General features: G+C 35.5%; 1 protein-coding gene across 1 annotated transcript in view; it reads right to left on the reverse strand.

Moving 5' to 3' along the window:
- Nucleotides 1-21,062, reverse strand: part of LOC110441162 (paired mesoderm homeobox protein 1-like) — a 43,060-nt gene that overhangs the window by 10,816 nt on the left and 11,182 nt on the right. The window lies entirely within an intron of this gene.

Consider the following 21,062-nt stretch of genomic DNA (forward strand, 5'->3'; position numbering starts at 1 on the left):
TAATCTGAGTTTGTATCGGTCTGTTACGTTGTTAAATCTGAGTTTGTATCGGTCTGTTGTTAATTTGAGCTTGTATCGGTCTGTTACGTTGTTAATCTGAGTTTGTATCCGTCTGTTATGTTGTTAATCTGAGTTTGTATCGGTCTGTTACGTTGTTAAATCTGAGTTTGTATCGGTCTGTTGTTAATTTGAGCTTGTATCGGTCTGTTACGTTGTTAATCTGAGTTTGTATCCGTCTGTTATGTTGTTAATCTGAGTTTGTATCGGTCTGTTACGTTGTTAAATCTGAGTTTGTATCGGTCTGTTGTTAATTTGAGCTTGTATCGGTCTGTTACGTTGTTAATCTGAGTTTGTATCCGTCTGTTATGTTGTTAATCTGAGTTTGTATCGGTCTGTTACGTTGTTAAATCTGAGTTTGTATCGGTCTGTTACGTTGTTAATATAAGTTTGTATCGGTCTGTTACGTTGTTAATCTGAGTTTGTATCAGTCTGTTACGTTGTTAATCTGAGTTTGTATCGGTCTGTTACGTTGTTAATCTGAGTTTGTATCGGTCTGTTACGTTGTTAATCTGAGTTTGTATCGGTCTGTTACGTTGTTAATCTGAGTTTGTATCGGTCTGTTACGTTGTTAATCTGAGTTTGTATCGGTCTGTTACGTTGTTAATCTGAGTTTGTATCGGTCTGTTACGTTGTTAATCTGAGTTTGTATCGGTCTGTTACGTTGTTAATCTGAGTTTGTATCGGTCTGTTACGTTGTTAATCTGAGTTTGTATCGGTCTGTTACGTTGTTAATCTGAGTTTGTATCGGTCTGTTACGTTGTTAATCTGAGTTTGTATCGGTCTGTTACGTTGTTAATCTGAGTTTGTATCGGTCTGTTACGTTGTTAATCTGAGTTTGTATCGGTCTGTTACGTTGTTAATCTGAGTTTGTATCGGTCTGTTACGTTGTTAATCTGAGTTTGTATCGGTCTGTTACGTTGTTAATCTGAGTTTGTATCGGTCTGTTACGTTGTTAATCTGAGTTTGTATCGGTCTGTTACGTTGTTAATCTGAGTTTGTATCGGTCTGTTACGTTGTTAATCTGAGTTTGTATCGGTCTGTTACGTTGTTAATCTGAGTTTGTATCGGTCTGTTACGTTGTTAATCTGAGTTTGTATCGGTCTGTTACGTTGTTAATCTGAGTTTGTATCGGTCTGTTACGTTGTTAATCTGAGTTTGTATCGGTCTGTTACGTTGTTAATCTGAGTTTGTATCGGTCTGTTACGTTGTTAATCTGAGTTTGTATCGGTCTGTTACGTTGTTAATCTGAGTTTGTATCGGTCTGTTACGTTGTTAATCTGAGTTTGTATCGGTCTGTTACGTTGTTAATCTGAGTTTGTATCGGTCTGTTACGTTGTTAATCTGAGTTTGTATCGGTCTGTTACGTTGTTAATCTGAGTTTGTATCGGTCTGTTACGTTGTTAATCTGAGTTTGTATCGGTCTGTTACGTTGTTAATCTGAGTTTGTATCGGTCTGTTACGTTGTTAATCTGAGTTTGTATCGGTCTGTTACGTTGTTAATCTGAGTTTGTATCGGTCTGTTACGTTGTTAATCTGAGTTTGTATCGGTCTGTTACGTTGTTAATCTGAGTTTGTATCGGTCTGTTACGTTGTTAATCTGAGTTTGTATCGGTCTGTTACGTTGTTAATCTGAGTTTGTATCGGTCTGTTACGTTGTTAATCTGAGTTTGTATCGGTCTGTTACGTTGTTAATCTGAGTTTGTATCGGTCTGTTACGTTGTTAATCTGAGTTTGTATCGGTCTGTTGTTAATCTGAGTTTGTATCGGTCTGTTGTTAATCTGAGTTTGTATCGGTCTGTTATGTTGTTAATCTGAGTTTGTATCGGTCTGTTGTTAATCTGAGTTTGTATCGGTCTGTTGTTAATCTGAGTTTGTATCGGTCTGTAACGTTGTTAATCTGAGTTTGTATCGGTCTGTTGTTAATCTGAGTTTGTATCGGTCTGTTGTTAATCTGAGTTTGTATCGGTCTGTAACGTTGTTAATCTGAGTTTGTATCCGTCTGCTGTTAATCTGAGTTTGTATCCGTCTGTTGCGTTGTTAAATCTGAGTTTGTATCCGTCTGTTGTTAATCTGAGTTTGTATCCGTCTGTTGCGTTGTTAATCTGAGTTTGTATCCGTCTGTTATGTTGTTAATCTGAGTTTGTATCGGTCTGTTACGTTGTTAATCTGAGTTTGTATCCGTCTGTTGTTAATCTGAGTTTGTATCCGTCTGTTGCGTTGTTAATCTGAGTTTGTATCCGTCTGTTATGTTGTTAATCTGAGTTTGTATCGGTCTGTTACGTTGTTAATCTGAGTTTGTATCCGTCTGTTGTTAATCTGAGTTTGTATCCGTCTGTTGCGTTGTTAATCTGAGTTTGTATCCGTCTGTTATGTTGTTAATCTGAGTTTGTATCGGTCTGTTACGTTGTTAATCTGAGTTTGTATCCGTCTGTTGTTAATCTGAGTTTGTATCCGTCTGTTGTGTTGTTAATCTGAGTTTGTATCCGTCTGTTGTTAATATGAGTTTGTATCGGTCTGTTGTTAAGCTGAGTTTGTATCCCCGGTCTGTTGTTAATCTGAGTTTGTATCGTTGTTATATCTGACTTCCTGCCTGTTCGTTGTGCTGTTTTATCTAACTTCGTGTATGTCTGTAAAGTGGTTATATATGACATCATATCTGTTTCCTATGTTGTTATATCTGACTGTTTGTCTGTTTGTTAGGTTATTTGTTATTTCATGTCTTTCTTTTTTATTCGTGATACTTTCTGTCAGTCTATACTATTGTTATTTCTGTCCTTCTTGTCTGCCTGTAATGTTGTTATATCTGACTTTTTGTCAGTTTGCTATGCTATATGTTACTTCCTCTCTTTCTGTTATGTCCGTGTTACCTTCTGTCTGTCTGTAATGATATATTGAATGTTACAATCCCTTTCTGTTATGTGTCGTTACAACAGAAAGCTGTTGTTATTACAAATATTTTGTCTGTCCGGTATGTTGATATTTTTAACTTCCTGTCTGTCTGTGATATGTTGTTATTTCTAAGTTTCTGTCTGTCCGGTATGTTGTTATATATGGCTTTCTGTCTGTCCATTTTGTTGTTATATCTGACTTTCTGTCTGCCCGTTATGTTGTTTTTTCCAAGTTTCTGTCTGTCTGTCTGTAATATTGTTAAATCTTACTTTTTGTCTGTCTGTTATGTTGTTAAATCTGGCATTCTCTCTGTCTGTTGTGTTGTTATTTCTAAGTTTCTGTCTGTCCGTCATGTTTTTTAATCTGACCTTCTGTCTGCCTATTTCTAAGTTTCTGTCTGTCCGTCATGTTATTTAATCTGACCTTCTGTCTGTCTGTCTTGTTGTTATTTCTAAGTTTCTGTCTGTCCGTCATGTTATTTAATCTGACCTTCTGTCTACCTGTCTTGTTGTTATTTCTAAGTTTCTGTCTGTTTGTTCGTTATATTGTTTTTTCTAACTTTCTGTCTGTTTATTATGTTGTTGCAACATACTCTCTTTCTGTGTATTATGTTGTTATAACAGACTTTCGTTGTTACAGTGGTATCTGACACATCCTGTTATATTACGTACGAGAAGAGCTGCGGCCTGCGGGGTTGACCAGGTTAGAGGGAAGGGCAGACTACAGGCCGCCAGTATACCCTGACAACTGGAAAATTTCTCCTTCTTACGCCACTTCGCCCGCCGGTTCTGGAACCACACCTTTATCAAATAAGAAAGAAACGAAATTTTGTTAACTTTTAAATGCAGTAGAATATCATTATCCACAATCATGAGTCGGCGGTCTGACTTCAGTACCCGGAGATCTACAACTTTGAATGATTGTGTGCAATCCAAGAAAATACTTATATTGCTACCCTTCATCTTTTAGATTAAAATATAATTTGTAAATAGATGCTTCAAAATTAATTAAGAAAAATTACATGTTGAGGATTGCCCCTAAAATGAGTTGGAAAAGATCAATTTTCATGTCGGCAAATTTGAATGTTGACGAAATATATCTACAACGCAATCTGACCGGCCGTGAGTACACAATGGTATGGCAGTATCCATTACAGGACTAACTTTAAATAGGATTCAATGAAGTATATGATGATTTAATAAAATGTGTAATTTATAATTATTCTACAACGTTTGCAATGTGACGACCCTTTTCATTGGTTAATAACCATGGATTATTGGATGGACCATGCACGTATTATTTTCCAACGATCTTCCAGAAAACCTCACCCGCAAATGGTTTGGAAAACAAGCGAGACGCGGGACTGGTTTCATTTGTCGAATGAGGGTACCTGCATTTAAGTTTGTATGTATTTGAAGATTTACTAGCGGACAAACAAAAATGTATATTTAACCCCTATATCTACTAAAAACCTGTCGAGCTTGCGGCAAGAATGTTCCACTGAACTTACCACGAAGGTGACTTAAAATAATGTTTGTTAATCTGTCCGACGCTGATTTCATGTGATGACGAGCAATGTCGATAGATTGGTGGATTTGAATGATTTAAAAACAATATAAGGCATAAATTGTGACGTAAATTATTACTGTTTATCGTTTGTCGAACAAATGTCGACTGAAAATGAAAAACCCTTCCCAATTATATCCACGTTAATACACAAACTCGGACAATTGCCGACACAGTCAGAAATGAACGAAACATGAAGCTTTATGTAAAATGCTTTTATGCTTCTACACACTTAACAAGAAACAACCCGAACCACCAAATAAATGAAAATGGCCATCAAAACGCGGACATTTGAAGTTATTCCAATAGAGGCACTTTAATGACTCTAATCATAAAAAATCATATTACTCAAACATAGAGTAGTTGCAATGTTACAAACGTAGGAGCAACTACCACACAATATAAAAAAATGTCAGCTAACCTAAGTGGGGTTGGTCAACAACCGCCACTAAGACACGTCTGAGTGAAACATTCAGAATGTCTCCCCCGCCATTCTTATATAAACAGGACACTAGAGCATCAACATAATGCAAGGCTTTAGAGAGGAAGACCAGAAACAGGCAAAGAGGAAATGTGTACATTTGTATGTAGGTCAGTGATATCGCAACAATTGTTAAATGCTGATAGTTTGGCTCTCGCTACCTCTCTTCATTTCAATCATTAAATTATAATAATATTATAAATGTATATTGATATTTAGCCATCTTATGATGTACATAATATGTTTTACTAAATTGTAAGGAAAGGGCGATTATAATGTTCATGTAACTTGTGACCAATCCTTTTGTTGAATTAATGATAATAAGATATGTTTAAACTAAATCGCAACACGAATTTATGGCAATTTTGATACTTGTAGGAGCCGAAATATTCAAAATCTAATATTATAATTACTGCTAGGACATCGCTTCCCGAGTCTAAAAACGTGTACTAGTACAAGCACTGGTAAGTTTTGGTCGTAAAATGACGGCAGCGTTTCGTGTTTTTACTTTCATTCGTACAGCTTGTCACATCCCGTACAATCCAGCAAGACGCTTAATTGTCTTTCGTGTAAGCAATTATGATAACAATTATCATTTAAATCATTTAGTGCTTGAACAACTCAGCCTGACAGCTCACATGCGGCCATCACAGCTGTGACCAGAGAGAACTAACAGTACATGTTGCATCCCGTACGTATTGGTAAGAACTAATTTCCACAGCTAGTTATTGTTCAATTATGGGACTGTTCGAAAGGAATTTGACCTTTACTGTTAAGTATAGTTTTGGAACTAAAAGTGTTCGTAGGTAAGAAGTCATAGAGCAACGTTACTGTGACACGTGATACGTGCATATATAAAACATTCTGCAATTTCTCCTACAAGTATGTGTGTAAATTTTTGTTTGTTTTTGTTTTGTTTTGGAAAAATAAGACCAGTATCAGTTGATTGTTAGTCTTTTAAGCATTTCATATCAAGTCAATATTTTTACATCATATCATATATCATACTTTTCATGGCATATTTTAAAAAGGATATTAGTATATTAATTGGATCAATACTTGGTTAAGCGGAGACTGCCCTTTCCTATATGGTATATTATTGGGAACGATATCTTATCGCCAAGTACATAGAAATAAAACACATTTCTTTGATGTTGGTCGATACTCACGTAGGGAAACTTTTGTTTGCTCGTATTAACATGCATGCAGGGTATTTTGCCGGTATAAAACGATATAAATGTCTGTTAAATGGTAGTTATGGTCAGTCATGGCGGCTAAATCAACCTTTCAGCATAGCCTTTGATAAAAGAATCAACGTTTTTATCCCTGGTTTTTACCAACAATAATTATAATAGAACAATGCGTTATTAACATAGAAATTAAATTTCAGAAAAAAGGACTACGCTTGGAAGTATTCCAACCTTTCCTATACTAATTGGATGACAAGTTTTAGCACTGAAAGTGTACTATCTTTTTCAACAGGCAACGATGAAAAATTGGAAAAAAGGAAGGTTAGATGACACAAGGTCCTTGAAGTTCACTGGAAAAACTTCCGAAGTGCCTTATATATGTACACAATAAGTTTGTACTGGAGACGGTATTATTCTGGTAGCTGGTGTAGGATTTGAAGTAAACACAGGGAGTAATTGTTTTCGCCCGTTCTGCTTCCATATACTGGAACTTATTCAAACACTATCATGCATCCCTCATGTATCTGGAATTTATTCTTACTGTACTGAAGTCTGATGCCAGGGAAAGTTGCCTCAGTGACATACAACATCAATTAGTTTATATTATAGACATTACTTTTTGGATCCCAGCTGTATACTTAAAGGAACAACTAAGTCGACAGTTTTGTCATCAGAGAAGGATTGCCTAATGCATATAACACTTGATGACTTCTATCTGTCAAATATAATTGGACCAAGGAAAGTGAATTCGTCAGCAGATATATAATAAACATAATCTGAACGTTTGGACAATATATCATTATTAGTGACCTCGAATGTAGCAGATAGATCCAGCGGCACTTCTGTCCAAGATCGAGGCAATTTCGTAATCTTAGATGAGCATGGTATTTTTAGTGACGTAGATGGTAAGTGTGTTTTGTAGATTGCTTAGCTAATCAGAGGGAGCAGGCATTCAGTAGGAATGGGATCAAGTCCATGGAAAGAAAAAAACGACAAAAATCTTTTCTTTCATTCCTTATTTAACTGTATATAGTAAAAAGGATCCAATGACCATATGGAGTAGGGAAGTATAGAACAAAAACCGGAGGAGCCCAGTGAAGGGTGAAAGCAGCTTGTTTTTCTAGCCGGTCGTTAAATCTTATTTGTTCTATGTATATAATGTCTGAACGGAATAACCCATAGTAACTCAGATATACATTACAAAAACATTGTTGTGTTTCTGTGTATTCTTTTGTCGTTTTTAGAGATAAAATTGTATTGTTTTTATATTCTTCATTTGTTATGGTGGCTAGTGTAGACATTTTATTTTGTTAATGTGGAAATTCTATTTGTAAGGGTTGTACTATTATTTAGTTGCTATGAATATTCACTTCTGTATGTTGCGTATAATTTATTTAGTTGGAGTGAATGTTTTATCATGTTTTGGTGTGTGTGTGTGTGTGTGCGTGTGTGTTCTATTTGTTTAGTATACAACTGAATTTAGTTGGTGTATGTGTTCTATTTTCTTATTCTGCTCTGTATGATATTACATTTGGTTTGTATGAGTATTAAATTTGTTTGTAAATTAATTCTGTTGGTGTAGGTATTCTATTTTGTAGCAGTTTCATTGTGTATGAATTTGACTTTGTTAGAATGTATTACCATTTTGTTTGTCGGTGTATCTGTTGTGAGTTCTCTTTTGTATGCACCTTGCTTATTTTTTTTCGAAAAGAATGGTCTAAGATAATGATTGTTATCCATGTATAATACAACGAATTGTGCTTATATAAAAAAAAAATCCAGGGCTTCGCCAGCGATCTTTTTTTTTGTTTAAAATGTTGTGGTCTGGCTAACAAAGATCTATACATCGGGGTAAACAGGTCTTTATCTTAATGAATCTCGTAAGCTCGGGAACATCATTCAGGATTTGTTTCCTATCCTTATCGAGTTTTTCCTAAAGGTATTTATTTCATTAAATTCTCATTATAAAAACTACGCCGAAACATGTATCAAACACCGACGCACAAGTAGGTCAACTTCTTCTTTGGTTAAGAGCAGTAAGATAACACAGAGGCGTGGATTCAAATTCACGATCGATGCATCAGAGACAAAATGTGAACAAAGGTAAACATTTCCATGGAAACCTTCCAAAGTGTCCGCGGAGAATAAGAACAGGTGTTCCGGATGGATAAGGGTCTTCATCAATGACAACCGCAATTAAATCTATGTTAAAACTAAGAAATGGCGCGTTGTAAAAGTGGGAACCGAGGTAACGGTAACGAAACCACCGGGTACAGTCAAAAACGTCAATATTTATATTTAACAAAGAAATATAATATTTACCAGCGAAAATACATAAAGGTGACCATAATTATTGAGAAAAAGTCTTTATCAAACTGCATATCTCGAAAACATGTGATATATATATGTCTTTGAGCATTCGACATATATCGTTGAAATCGTGATAGATTGAAACATGGCTATTGCAAAAATGTTTCACAGGGGATTTTATAAAAGTTAAACGACTTCTTTTATATCATATTCATATTTAATGATTTAACAGCCATCATCCTCACTAGTACTTGTTTTGTAAGAAACAAGTGTGATAGATATTGACATTCTAGACGTCTTAACGCCTCCATGTTAAATAACTATTCAGTGCACGTGTATACCTTATGATCATATAAAGAAAATATATTTGACTGGGTCACGTTTCTGAACACGCTTTTTTCAAAAAATTGATTTCAACAAACTCCTACTTCATTATAATGATATTTAAGACCTTGCAAATAGTTTGCCGACGATGCTGAATTCCTCTGATTAAACATAAGTCACACTTAGAGGTCATTTAGCGTGGCTTGCCATATTTGGGTAGTTACACCTTAGTTTGTATTAACATTAAAATCTAAAAATTAAGAAAGCATACCATTTGAACCGAAACAAATCTAAGTAAACGTCCTTTCGGTAATAATCAGTATGATACAGACATTCACTATTCAAATCACTTCAACAAAATCTTAATCAAAAGCAGAAAATTACGCAAATTACGCAACATGTTTACAAAACCTGAATGTCATTCCCCCGGTTTTGTTCTTTATCGGTTACATTTTTACCTCATGTAATTATTTCCGGCTTTTACAAACAACTTAAATGCGCTTCGAGAATGCATCAATTTCCGCACTTTTAGGTCCCTCCGGTTCAACCCGCATAATTAAGCATCTTCTGTTGCAAATTAATGGACTAGTTTTCCGTGTCAAGCTGTTAGTTACGTCACAGTCGACACAGTCATAAAGGTCGGGGTTTAAACGTCGGTTAGGTGGGAAAAGGCTGTGAGGAGAATTTGTTATAATACCTGTACTTTCATCAATATGTCTCAATAGGCAATTTTACAAATAAATGATTAAACCTTTTGTTTTATTATTTCAACTTTTGATAAAAAACATCATAAAAAATATTATCGTAGACGACACTTTAAAACAATTAGAACATTCATTTCTAAGATTTAGGTACGCCAATTTGGGGTAAGGTTTTTAAAACGTATTTTTGTACATGTATGTATGTACAAATATCTACATTGTATATCAGCAGTTCTACACAATACACACAAATATCTCCATCTATACCACATAAAGTAAGATTTTCACATATTCAATACTGGATCTAAATTATCATAATATTTAGGGCAGCTCATTAGAATATTAGGGCAAGGCAATATAACGGCACTCTCTTAAATGCTTTTGGCCACTCATCAAAGTAATAGATCAATATTTAGGACAACTTATCAACGTTATAGGATAAGTTTCTTGAATGACACTCTCATCAATATTTATAACAACTTATCAACGTACATTGTAATAGGATGAGTTTCGTGAACGACACTCTCATCAATATTTATAACAACTTATCAACGTAATAGGATGAGTTTCTTGAACGACACTCTCATCAATATTTAGGACAACTTATCAACGTAATTGGATGAGTTACTAGAACGACACTCTCGTCAATATTTATAACAACTTATCAACGTAATTGGATGAGTTTCGTGAACGACACTCTCATCAATATTTAGGACAACTTATCAACGTAATAGGATGAGTTACTTGAACGACACTCTCGTCAATATTTATAACAACTTATTAACGTAATTGGATGAGTTTCGTGAACGACGCTCTCATCAATATTTATAACAACTTATCAACGTAAAATGTAATAGGATGAGTTACTAGAACGACACTCTCATCAATATCTAGAACCACTTATCATCGTAATAGGACAAGGCGATGTCAATTCACTCTCCTCAAAATCTTGGACTACTTATCAACGTTATAGGGAAATAAAACTACTCTTTTGTTTAAATATTTGACCATCATCCAATTCAGAAGCACACGTTTGTGTAGTTGTTAGTACATGTATCAATAATAATCAAAATCATACCAAGACTTTTAGAAATGCCATCCGATGGAGAATTATATCAAATTACATCTACAAATAAGACTTTCCATGTTATTAAACATATAAACGTATGAATGACATAGAACGACGGGTTGATGACTTAAGTGAAGAAATGGTTGGTTATCTCCATTGTTTTTATTTTCGTACAAATAACTTTATATGAGCTACCTAAGATAAATAATTATAGCGAAATTATTTGTAATGCTTTTATGTTGCAGATTTCAGAATACTTTCAATATTTTACCAACATGTAATAAAGTGGGGATTTATTGATTGCGATGCAGACAGTGTCACGCAACGTCTGAGTCATTATTTTCAAACTGTTTGTAAATCTGAGTTTTATAAATGATGATTTTGGCTTCTTGTCTCGCATACTGAAGACAGCATCATTCTTCCTAAATGAGTTTCTTTTGATGTGGTAAACGTTTCTATAAATTTTATATCAGCGTACAGCAAAGCGGTTTTAAGCCTTGGTTACATAAATGTTCAGACTACATAGAAAGATTATTTTTTTCTTTCTATTAGCACTATCAACTGGTTGAGGAATAACACTTGTTTTTCATTTCAAAGGTAAATATTGCCGGCATTTTGAATATACAATCATTAGGCGCAAAGTTGGCCCTACATGTACCTATGCGGCGTTTTAATAAGGGTATCTAAAAATATAAATGATAAAAATGAACATAAGAACCTTGATTGAACCGATAAAGTTTGGTAACACAATGTAGATAGAGTGTGCCAAACATTGATTACACTGCACTATACAGCTGTTTCGTCATTCTAGGGATCATCTTTGATGCCAGGGGCCAAAAGCATCAAAATCCAAATCAGTCTAAGCTATTGGTCATACCGAACTGAAGGTCGCCTTCGTTCTCTTATGAAGAGAGTGTTCCGTTCCAGAACACTTCTTGTTATTTTCTTCGTGTTCTCCAGGGGTCTTCATGTTAAAATAATAATAATAATAATAATATACAACATTTATATAGCGCCCAATATAATTTGTAAAATAACTCTAAAGCGCTTTACAACATATGGATAATAGTAATGGTTATAATTGTGAAAACAAAAAAAACAAAGGCTTACAATCACTTTTATACATTTAAGCAAGCAATGTGCACATAATTGAACAAATAAAAGAGTGGTATTTTCATAACGTCTTTGCAAAGATTCTAAAATGCAGACGTGAAGAGGTGAGTTTTGATGTCCCTCTTAAACTTTGCCAGGGTATTGGACTTTCTAATTGCAGATGGTAAGTTATTCCACAACGTAGCCCAAACCCTTCCAAAGCATCTGTTTCCGTAGGCCACAGTACGAGATTTTGGGACACACAACAAAGATTCTGACTCCGACCGCAGTGACCGTGACGGCTGATACAGGGTAACAAGCTCATCTATGTACATGTACTGAGGAGCTGTTCCATTCAGTGCCTTGTATGTGTACATCAGAATTTTGTACTGCGACCTGTATCATACAGGTAACCAGTGCAACGAATAGAGCACAGGTATGATGTGCTCTCTCTTTCGAGTACGAATAACTTGCCGTGCTGCAGTGTTCTGGACCCTCTGCAGACGACTAGTTAGTTTGTCAGATAATCCAACCGAGAGGTAACAAGTGAATGCACCAAAATCTTGCATGCATCTGGAGTTAAAAACTGCCGAATACAGCCGATGTTCCTGATCTGGTAGTAACAGGATTTGGCAATAGCGTTCACTTGTTTCTCCATGTTCAGTGAACTATCAAAGTATACCCCCAGGTTTTTAACAGCTTGAACAGTCTCAATAGTTCTGGCACCGACCTTGAGCTGGAGAGCCATTGCTTGCTGACACTTTGTGAAAAAGACGATTAGTTCCGTCTTTTCCTGATTAAGCTTAAGCATGTTGGGGTTCATCCAGATACTGATATCTGTCAGACAAGCTTCCAGACTTTCAGAGACGGTATTCCAACTGTCCTGTGGTTTGATGACCATGTAAATTTGTGTGTCATCGGCATAGCAATGATAGCGAAGACTATGGCGACGACAAATCTCTCCAATCGGTTTGGAGTACATACAATATTTTCGTGGCCCTAACACCGACCCTTGAGGAACCCCGAAAACCACAACTTTGTCATGTGAGGTGGAAGCTCCGATGGCAACACACTGTCGTCGTTCTTTCAGGTAAGACTGTATCCAGCATAGTGATGTATCAGTCACTCCATAAGAGCATTCCAGACGTTTATAAAGTATGCCATGCTCGATGACGTCAAATGCAGCAGACAAGTCCAGCATGACAAGCACAGCTCTGCACTTGTTATCCAAGGCAGAAGCTATATCATTATGTAGACGGAGGAGGGCCGTCTCAGTAGAGTGTCCCATGCGGTAGGCCGATTGCATGTTGTCATGGAGACTGTTTGAATGGAGATGAACCTCTAAACGCCGGGACACAACCTTCTCAAAGATCTTAGACAGAAAAGGCAGATTTGAAACTGGGCGGTAGTTTTTCAACTCCTCCTTGTCCATTCCAGGTTTCTTTAACAATGGTCTGACATGTGCCTTCTTGAAACATAATGGAACCTTTGACTCAGCCAATGATTTGTTCATGATTGGGGTAATCAAAGGAAGCAGTGCCTCAATACATTGCTTTAATAGGTATGTAGACAGTGATCAAGCTCACAGGACTTTGATTGCGAGGTCATGATAATGTTGCGCAACTCGTCCTGGGTTGTTGGTGAGAGTTTTGCCAATGGTTCCCCATCAGTTGCAATGTCAGCAGTCATGACAGAGATGTCAATGTCAGCAGAGGTGTTCACTTCGGTAATATTTTTCCTGATTGAGCTGATTTTATTCCGAAAGTAATCACTGAACTTGCTTGCTAAGTCTTTTTCAAAATTACAGCTTGGTAGGATAATTTCACCTTTCTGTCCCATTAGGTTTTTGGTGAGTCTAAAAGCTGTCTATTATCCTTGCCGCATTCTTTGATTCTTTCCGAATAATAAGCCTTCTTTGACTGAAAGAGTAGTGAACCAACTAGCCGACATTGCTCTCTATACATCTGTTGGTGAACGGTTAATTTGGTCCGTCGCCACTGTCTCTCTGCTTTTCTACGGTTCTGTTTTTCTACGCGTAGATTTTCATTATACCACGGGGCATTTGGTCTCATAGTTAACACCTTAGTTTGCAGAGGTGCGTGTTTCTCTATAAGGGCTTCTATACCAGATGTGTATGCTTCAACAAGATCATCAACCTCGCCTTCAGTAGATTGAAGGGCGGAACAAGACTGAATGTCATTGTTGAAATCTGGTATTGAAATTTCGCGGAATTTCCGGAAGCTCACTTCTCTCCTTGCACGAGCTGGCTTATTACAATTCAGTGTTGTGTGGACAGCAAGATGATCACCGGATTGGTTCCCCTTTACATCACATAGACATGGATCAATCACTGATATAGCTCCATGAATGACTGAGTTATCTTCCCTCGTTATGACCACATCCAGTGTGTGGCCATGGGTGTGTGTAGCTTCTGTCACATGTTGAATCAGACCCCTGGAATCTAGTAGACCAGAGAACTGGCGAGCATCAACATTAGATAGATCGTCTCAGTGGAAATTTAGATCACCCTTGATAATAATCTCTTGTGGTACAACAACTTGGTGGTCTAAAAAGGTAGACCATTCATAAAAAAACACTGTATTTCGGGAAGCATTTTATTTAGATGGTGGAGGCCTGTAAATGATACACAATCTAAATTGTTTATCACCAGTAATTACAGAACAAGTCATGTGCTCAAAGTGTGTGTATACATCATCATGGTTGGAAGAGAGATGTCTCACACTTAGGCATTTCTTAAACAGAACAGCCACCCCACCACCACGTTTGCCGAGTCTAGCATTGTGGTGGAATTCATAGCATGTTGGTATTAGCTCAGCTAGGACCTGGTCATCGATATCTGAACCTAACCAGGTTTCTGTCAATGCAAGAATGTCAACGTCCTGAGATGTTTTGATATATTTTAATTAATTTTAATTCGAACATTGTTTTTTTTAACAATTTGATATTCTTCTGCTTTTTACGTGACGTGATTGTTCATGCCGTGCGGTCATTTGACATTTTCTGCAGACAGAATGTTCCCTTGGGTGCCATACCTTCCAGACAACAATAAGATAAAAAAGCTCACTTCACTATATTTCCTCCTCATACGCTTACTATGGTGAACATCTTCCTTGGTTACTATACCTCCCTATATCTCACTCTCTGAAGCAGTTCCCCTGTACCATGTATTCCCACAGATATCAATATATGATTCCCTCGGGCAATTAATATACCTATCCAGACATCAATAGAGGAGAGAAGTTCCCCCATTGTATACAAGGTAGGTATACATAATTAACGCTCAGATATCCTTTAAGTCCCACCACATATGTTATAAGATACGTGACGAATAGCACAATGAAGGCCTCAATCTTCGTAAGCGAAGAATTTTCCGGTTGTAATGAAGACAGATGCTTGGTAAAGGACAAAGTAGACTTGCCACAGGGGAAACGAAAGTGACGTTAACTCAGCAAATGACATTTGATGGTAACTTTACAATCCAATAATGAACAAGTCTACAATAATGTACTGTACATAAGGTCAACCGTCACGTATACTCTCCATGACCAAGTAATATGTTGTTGTTTGGTGCAGTATGTATATAACGGAACTTTGTACAAAGTATTAATCACAAAAAGGTCGCTGACAGGCTGACTGGTGTACATGTATTACCAAGCGGTGGTTTACAAGTTTACTGATATATCTAAATTGCATAACGGTGTTTAAATAGTTTATTAATATCCAGATCACACAACTATGGTTTACAAGTTTATTTATACATAAATCACACAACTATGGTTTACAAGTTTATTTATACATAAATCACATAGCGGTGGTTTACAAGTTTACTTATACATAACTCACAAAGCGGTGGTTTACATGTTGATTTATACATAACTCACATAGCGGTGGTTTACATGTTGATTTATAGGTCCCTATCCTAATCATTAATCGGTTTTCGTAAAGACTGTAACACAGAGGTCTGATTAGCTTGTATTACGTGTCTCAAAATATTGAATGTATCGTCAGGGTTTCCTCTGTTTTGCAAACAGGAAATGTTATTTTGGTTGCAGACAAAGAGCAAGCCATTGAATGCTTCGTCTTTCTACATACCTACATCATGAAGATCGTTAAGTATTTAACAATTTGGATTTGTAATTACCAATTATTTTCGAGTGATGTACATTGTATCTGGTAGTGAATCAAAGTGAATCGATTGTGGCATGCTCTTATTCTGCCAATGACCTGATAAACAGTGGAAAGTTTATATTCAGATACCTAGTTAAGTAAACAATTACAAGTATTTATCTGAGACAATTACTAACTCCTATATAAGTTACCATGTGATAAAGAAAGATAGCTACAAGTGTAAGTAAGTACACATTTGAGACCGATAGATATCTATACAAATGGCACGTAACACTAGTACAAAAAAACAGACAAGCCGCTTCCCATGGGCTCAACTAGGGAACATTTCTCTTTAGCTCATTCGGTAGAGCGTCGGACTAGTAAAGCTGAGGTCCCGAGTTCGACTCCTAGCGGATACATCGATATAATAATGACCACTGTTACACAAATTGATATTTGGGACACATAAATAACAATAATAATATACAACATTTGATATAGTGCCCTATCTACTGAAATAAGTCACTCTAAAGCGCTTTTCAGTACATAAATATAATACAGTTTATACAAACAATACAATTAGCATATACATTAAGGAGCTGCCTTATCAGGCGCTAACTACTAGTCCTATGCCACCTGGCTAATATCTCCCTATTTGTGTATGCCTGCATGTATGCTGGAGATGTTATGTTTTCCGTTTGTAACGATAATCTGAAATAGATATAAGTAAGTATTGTAGACTTATTAATAGCTATATCAATAAGTATCCGAGACAAACAGATAATGACATAAGAAGACATCTATAACATTTAAAACAAAGAGATGTTAGTAAACATCAGAGACCTATGCATCAGATACATGTAACTTCCAGGAAACATAGATATATAGCTTTATCACATAATTTTCTGTTATCCAGTGAATATACCCATGCCATATTTTTTTGCGTATAAACCCATGTAATATGACCTATCAGCCCTGTGAATGGTTGTAAGTTTCAATTATGACATCACGCATAGGACAAATGCATGACGTACGTCACAAACGTACGGACTGGAGTCAAAGTGGCGGCTTTTCACATTTAAAGGTTGCATGAAAATTGTCGTTTTACACGAATAAATGCCACAAATATTGAGTATGTGGTAAAAAGGATCTTGCACTCGTTTTCATTTCACATGAAATTTATGAAACTCGTCATTTATTTTTCATTTTAGCTCGCAAGAGGCTCGCAAAATTGAAAAAATCTTAGACTCGTTCTCATCTCAATCTCATAGGAAATGGAAACTCGTGAAAGATTCTTTATACATAAACAACTGTGACAGATAATTACCTGAATAAGTTAACGTCTTAATCAGATAATAGTCTAAATAAGTAAATAACAGAAACGGACATATACATGTATTTAAAAGAAAACAACCGAGACAACTATGTATACATCCATATAAGTTACCAGCTGTGACAAAGGTAAAAGTAAATACGAGACTGATTTCTATATCAGTAAACCTCTTAAACAACTAAAACAAATGGAAATCATTAAACACCAAGGACTGATTGATAACTGTATTAGAAAATATTTGAATTAGACTACTAAACATATGTAAAAAAACAACATAAGAGGCTGAGAGATAACTATGTAAGTTATCATTAGAGACTGGACGATAGCTATGTAAGTTATCATTAGAGACTGAAGGATAACTATGTAAGTTATCATTAGCGACTGGACTATAACTATGTAAGTTATCATTAAAGACTGGACGATAACTATGTAAGTTAGCATTAGAGACTGAGAGACGATAACTATGTAAGTTATCATCAGAGACTGGACGATAACTATGCAAGTTATCATTAGAGAGTGGACGATAACTATGTAAGTTAACATTAGAGACTGGACGATAACTAAGTAAGTTATCATTAGAGACTGGACTATACCTATGTAAGTTATCATTAGAGCCTGGACGATAACTATGTAAGTTATCAGTAGAGACTGAGAGACGATAACTATGTAAGTTATCAGTAGAGACTGGACGATAACTATGTCAGTTATCATAAGAGACTGGACGATAACTATGAAAGTTATCATTAGAGACTGAGCGCCAACTATGTAAGTTATCATTATAGACTGAGAGACGATAACTATGTAAGTTATCATCAGAGACTGGACGATAACTATGAAAGTTATCATTAGAGACTGAGCGCCAACTATGTAAGTTATCATTATAGAATGAGAGATAACTATGTAAGTAATCATTAGAGGATGAGAGATAACTATGTAAGTTATCATCAGAGACTGGACGATAACTATGAAAGTTATCATTAGAGACTGAGCGCCAACTATGTAAGTTATCATTAGTATACATCCATATAAGTTACCAGCTGTGACAAAGGTAAAAGTAAATACGAGACTGGTTTCTATATCAGTAAACCTCTTAAAGAACTAGAACAAATGGAAATCATTAAACACCAAGGACTGATTGATAACTGTATTAGAAAATATTTGCATTAGACTACTAAACATATATAAAAAAACAACATAAGAGGCTGAGATATAACTATGTAAGTTATCATTAAAGACTGAGAGATAACTATGTAAATTATCATTAGAGACTGGACGATAGCTATGTACGTTATCATTAGAGACTGAGAGATAATTATGTAAGTTATCATTAGAGAGTGAGAGACAACTATGTAAGTAATCATTAGAGAATGAGAGATAATTATGTAAGTTATCATTAGAGGCTGGACGATAACTATGTAAGTTAACATTAGAGACTGGACGATAACTGTGTAAGTTATCATTAGAGACAAAGAGACAACTATGTAAGTTATAATTAGAGACTGGACGATAACTGTGTAAGTTATCATTAGAGACTATGTATTTAAAAGAAAACAACCGAGACAACTATGTATCCATCCATATAAGTTACCAGCTGTGACAAAGGTAAAAGTGAATACGAGAGTGATTTCTATATCAGTAAACCTCTTAAACAACTAAAACAAATGGAAATCATTAAACACCAAGGACTGATTGATAACTGTATCAGAAAATATTTGAATTAGACTACTAAACATATGTAAACAAACAACATAAGAGGCTGAGATATAACTATGTAAGTTATCATTTAAGGCTGAGAGATAACTATGTAAGTTATCATTAGCGACTGGACTATAACTATGTAAGTTATCATTAGACACTGGACGATAACTATGGAAGTTATCATTAGAGACTGAGCGCCAACTATGTAAGTTATCATTAGCGACTGGACTATAACTATGTAAGTTATCATTAAAGACTGGACGATAACTATGTAAGCTATCATTAGAGACTGGACGATAACTGTGTAAGTTATCATTAGAGACAAAGAGACAACTATGTAAGTTATCATTAGTATACATCCATATAAGTTACCAGCTGTGACAAAGGTAAAAGTGAATACGAGAGTGATTTCTATATCAGTAAACCTCTTAAACAACTAAAACAAATGGAAATCATTAAACACCAAGGACTGATTGATAACTGTATTAGAAAATATTTGCATTAGACTACTAAACATATATAAAAAAACAACATAAGAGGCTGAGAGATAACTATGTAAGTGATCATTAGAGACTGGACGATAACTGTGTAAGTTATCATTAGAGACAAAGAGACAACTATGTAAGTTATCATTAGAGACTGAGAGACAACTATGTAAGTAATCATTAGAGACTGAGAGACAACTATGTAAGTTATCATTAGAGAATGAGAGATAACTATGTAAGTAATCATTAGAGAATGAGAGATAACTATGTAAGTTATCATTAGAGACTGAGAGATAACTATGTAAGTTATCATTAGAGAGTGAGAGACAACTATGTAAGTAATCATTAGAGAATGAGAGACAACTATGTAAGTTATCATTAGAGACTGAGAGATAACTATGTAAGTTATCATTAGAGAATGAGAGATAACTATGTAAGTAATCATTAGAGAATGAGAGACAACTATGTAAGTTATCATTTGAGACTGAGAGATAACTATGTAAGTTATCATTAGAGAATGAGAGACAACTATGTAAGTAATCATTAGAGAATGAGAATTAACTATGTAAGTAACCATTCGAGCCAGAGATATACCTGTTTAAATATATATTTTACACAGATAGAAACTTTACCGAGAAACATTTTGTCGATACTTTGAAAAAACCGTCATATGGTTACAGAAATATGGGACCAATAGTAATGTGGTATTTAATTTAAACTTAAACTGAAATTCACAAATGGCTACTGCGTGAAATATAATTGTAAGCAAATATGTTTCGTATCATTATTTGCTGAAACGCCTTTCAGTCCTTTAATAACCGAAAATGAAAAGACATCAACCGTCACCGGTTTACATTTTCCAATGTGCTTTGTTACCTTCCTATGTTTTACTGATAGTAAAATGGTTACCATGATATTTTACTAACGACAAAAAAAAAAAGTTCTTTCATACTGGCAAAAAATTAACACTTTTGTTATTTGACACAAGCATGAAATAAGTTTTTACTGAATAAATATTGTTTTCTTTATATTTAACAGCTGAAACGACACCGCCGTTAATTTTTCACTCGATTGCATGCAATATTTGTGAGCCCCCCGCCCCCACCTTATCAAATTTTCACACAATACGATGTGCTTAGATTGCAAATAAAATTGTACAGGACCTACTTGCGGACAAAACCAGGTTATTAATCATGGCAGTCGTTACAATGATTGGTAGCCATCTCGCTCTACAGTTTCTATAACTGAATTAGAGGTCAGCATACAGGATTCATACACGGATGGTATTAACGGATTACATGTAATTTGTATTCCTACTGTATTGACATCCACTTAGCGAAAGGAAAACCCACCTGGTCACCATCAGTACTCTGCATAATATGATATCATTTGAAACTCCCGTAAAACAAGGCATATTTAACAGATAAAGGCGGGAATCGCATTTACAGAACATCGTAAGTCAGTCTGTAGTGTACAAACATATGGAGGATATTTACTGGTTTTGCGATAAAAACCTTGTACATATACCAGTCGCAAGAATGGCAAAATAGCGATGATTTTCATGAATGTATCTTGACCCTGAAGGCATGAAATATATAAACAAAATTGAATAATAAAATAGATAAATCCGTTATTCTATTGGTCAAAAAGTGTGATATTGTACTTCAGTGTGCGGTGGACAAAGTTTAATACATTGTTTAATGAGTCGTGTCTGTAGACAAAGCACGGAACACTAC

The sequence above is a fragment of the Mizuhopecten yessoensis genome, unplaced genomic scaffold, assembly GCF_002113885.1.
Source record: "Mizuhopecten yessoensis strain PY_sf001 unplaced genomic scaffold, ASM211388v2 scaffold1779, whole genome shotgun sequence".
NCBI classification, from domain to species: domain Eukaryota; kingdom Metazoa; phylum Mollusca; class Bivalvia; order Pectinida; family Pectinidae; genus Mizuhopecten; species Mizuhopecten yessoensis.